Source organism: Mytilus trossulus, chromosome 5 (genome assembly GCF_036588685.1).
Source record: "Mytilus trossulus isolate FHL-02 chromosome 5, PNRI_Mtr1.1.1.hap1, whole genome shotgun sequence".
NCBI classification, from domain to species: Eukaryota; Metazoa; Mollusca; class Bivalvia; order Mytilida; family Mytilidae; genus Mytilus; species Mytilus trossulus.
In genome coordinates, this window is record NC_086377.1 from 8,448,708 (window position 1) to 8,452,502 (window position 3,795).

General features: G+C 31.5%; 1 long non-coding RNA gene across 1 annotated transcript; it reads right to left on the reverse strand.

Annotated features, from left to right (window-relative positions):
* Positions 1-1,530: 1,530 nt before the first annotated feature.
* LOC134719388 (uncharacterized) lies at positions 1,531-3,219 on the reverse strand. The gene is made up of 3 exons (XR_010107570.1): positions 3,030-3,219; positions 2,137-2,227; positions 1,531-1,719 (listed from the first exon to the last, which is right to left on the reverse strand). It is a non-coding gene; the product is annotated as an uncharacterized LOC134719388 (long non-coding RNA).
* Between the last annotated feature and the right edge of the window lie 576 nt (positions 3,220-3,795).

Genomic DNA, 3,795 nt, shown 5'->3' on the forward strand with positions numbered 1-3,795 from the left:
CACACTCAACAACTAACGTGTCCCCGGCAGAACTTTTATTTGGAAGGAAGATCAATACAAAAATGCCGAACATTTCAATAAATAACCAAGCCGACAGTGGAGTTCGAAAAGAAGACCACAAGAACAAAATTAAAATGAAATCATACTTCGAGAAAAAACATTCAGTAAAAGTACCTGATTTTACAGTAGGAGATACCGTACTAGTTAAACAGGAAAAGAAAGATAAACTATCTACCCCGTACAATCCTCAACCATTAACAATTAAGAATAAAAAGGGTAGTATGATTACGGCAACGAACGAACAACACAAAGATATCACTCGCAATTCGTCACACTTCAAAAAGGTTGGGAAATCTAACATAATGACGGATGAGGAAATAGAAGAAATCATTGATGATGACATACCAAACACACCATTGCGAAGATCATCACGAGAAAAACAAACACCGAAACATCTCGATGATTATGTGCGTTAAAGAGCTGTGTTACAGGCATAATAATCCTGTGCTCTTTCTGATGTATCAGTTCCCAGCAGGCACTCAACGTTGATTCAACGTTGAAACAAGGTTGTTTATCAACGTTGAAACAATGTCAAATTTATGTTTGATTTTGAAAATTGGAATTAACGTTGTCATTTCAACATTGCAGTTTCAACATCCATTCAACGTTGATTCAAGGTTGAAAAGTAGTTGAAAGTATATTAATGAAATTTATCATAAAGCTACATACACCACATTTTTACCTGCTTTCCAAATTTTTGCTGTTGTTAGATGGTAGACAGGCAGCGTGGGTGTACAAGTTTTTGTCTCACCAATACACACATGACCAAAAAATGATAAGCTAAATGGAAGACATCTAAATAAATACATCAACTGTTACTTAAACAACATTTGGTGCTTGTACAGTCAAAATCCTAGATCATAAATGTCACATCTTAAAATCCTGTTGGCAGAAGAAATAGCTGAAACGATTGTGTCTGTCCACTTGTATTTAATGATAACTATACATAATTATCTGTTTCGTTATATAAGTGGACACCTATCATTTCTGATATATTCTTACTTGTAGTTTTTCTTGTTGTGAATAGCTATTAAAAAAACAAATTATTCAATGAATTTGATTACTGTGACAGTTTACACTGCATAAAAATTATAACATACACTTTATTCCCTGACACCACAGAAAGGATCTCAAAACAGAAAAGAAAGAAGATGTAGAATAGTTCTAAACAATTCTCACAAGTTCAAAGTAGTTTATATTAAACGACCAACCAATGTTAAGCCCTTCTTAAAAGTATTATATCCCAGGAAGAGTGAAGACATTATTAGATCCAACATGTGTTCAGGATAATCGCAATATTTATGAAAATAAGAATATGCTGCACGACTGCTAACCAGACAACTTTCCACAAAAAAAAGGTCCTTGATTATATATACATATATGTTATATAAATGTATATATTACCCTCATAAACCATTAAATTAATACTTATTTACTGAGGACAATATCAAAAATAGTAATACAAGCATATTTCTTTTGATACAAGATTTATTTTATAAATTCATTTGTTATATTTGTCTCTTTTTGTCCTTATTGCATGTCATCATTCTTCCACCACCTCGGGATCTTTCTGCAGTAAGTAAACTTTAAGCTGGAGTGGTCTTTATCAGAGATGTATTTCCAAGTGACATCAGTTTACTCTTGCAGTATACTTAAACTCTGGAAAAAATCAGATAATAATAAATATAAATTGTATGTCCTGAAAAGATATTTAAAATTTTTAGCCACTTTCAATTTGTTTCCAGAAGCATTGAAAACAAATAAAACCATAACGACGAAGCACATATTGTAATAAGATAATCATAAATAAAGATTATACATATATGTTTACTATTAGTAGTTTTTTGTTAATGAAGAAGCTTCAACCTGAGTTTTGTAAGACTGCAGGTTTCATTATATTATTGATAACAATGAAAACACTTTACCTAAGACGTTTTTTTATAAGAGCTCTTATACAAGAATAGCTTAGATATAATAACAAACATAAAATTGTATGTAAGGTAAACAAAATTAGAATAAACAATACATTAATCTTTGAATACAAATGGTATATAGTTATACAGACAAAAAACCTACCTTTGATGATTTAAAGACTGGAATTCCCAAAACTGACTTTTAATTTTGCTCCTCTTGATGCGTTTCAACCATTGATCTGTTTGACAAGCTTCTGTAAAATAAATAATACATGTTCATGATATCAGATAATGGACTGCTATAACATTCAAAACCAGGTTACGTACACATTAATGTAAACAGGCTTTTCTTGTATTACACAGAACCAGAGTTCACCAGAAGATTAGATAAAGGTCAGACTGACTTGTTTTTGTAAAAATAAGACAATTAAAGTATCAATTTTCCATCACATGAATGATAGTTAAAATTTAATACTTTGTTGTCCAGTTGAAATTCATTCTTTATAATCATCAAAAATTATGTGGTTTACCAAGCTTTAAATTTAATCTAAACAAATCGCATATATATAGCAGTGGCGGATCCAGAACTTTTCCTAATTGGGACCCGCTCCAGTCATGCCTCAGTGATTCCGTATTCAATCAACCAATTTTTTCCTACGAAAGGGGTGACCCGGCCCCCCTCCTGGATCCGCCCATGTATAGTATACGTAAACATGTTGGGAAATTTATGTAAGCAAAATAATGTAAACACTTGCTCATCCCCCCTTTTTCTTATTTGAACCTTTAGCATAATAAATGTACCAATCTTTACCTTAAAACTTTAAATGGAAACTAAATATGCTTTCCACATTAAATGCTCTTAGAAATAGTATAATTGGAGGAGATAAATTATACGATGGCCCTTCCATGTGTTCTGATCTGTTTTCTGCCAAATTTTGGAGTACAATGTTGACGTTATAATTTTCTCTAATTGTGCAATTGATACCAATTCAGAGTTTTTTAACACAATTCATAAATATGACAAACTGTGATAGCCACATGCAAACATCTACATACCATAAATATACGTGATAAACGGAAAGTTTCTCTTCGAATTCGTCCTTTGTTGTTCTTTTTGAAATGCAGGAAAGGTGCGTGTTTAAATAATGCGCATGTCCAATCTTACTTCCTGTTCAAATCCCGCGAAAATATGAATGAAATAAATCGCGATCATTATTGATAATCATCAACTTACTATTTCAAATTTCTTTACATGTTATCTTTATGTTCAAATTAAAATTATGTGAAATAAAATTAATAAATTATATTTCTTATTCCCGAGAAATTCAGTATCAAACGACTTACCCCTCCCCCTTTTTCTCATACTGTGACACAAAACTCAAGTTGAAATAGTGATCAATAGAATAGTACTATACTGTTTTGTGAAAACCAAAACTCTGTTTCATTCTTTTCTTTATAAATATATACTTCTACGGTTATGCATGCATATTGCCTTCTGATAATTTTTTTTTATCATAGGCCGGCCTACAATGAAATAAATTAACGTTGATTCAATGTGGAATCAACGTTCCAATTTCAACGTTGAAATGATCAACGTTAATTCAACGTTGAATGTTTGTTTATTCCTCAACGTTGAAAATGTTACGTTGTTTCAACGTTGAATATACGTTGATCACATTTCAACCTCATTTCAACGTTTATTCAACGTTGAGTGCCTGCTGGGTTAGGTTTGATGTTGATTTATATGTTTGTGAATTTATGATACAAATCAATTTTGTGGAATTTACTATTCACACTCGTAATGATAGCCTTATCAGATTGA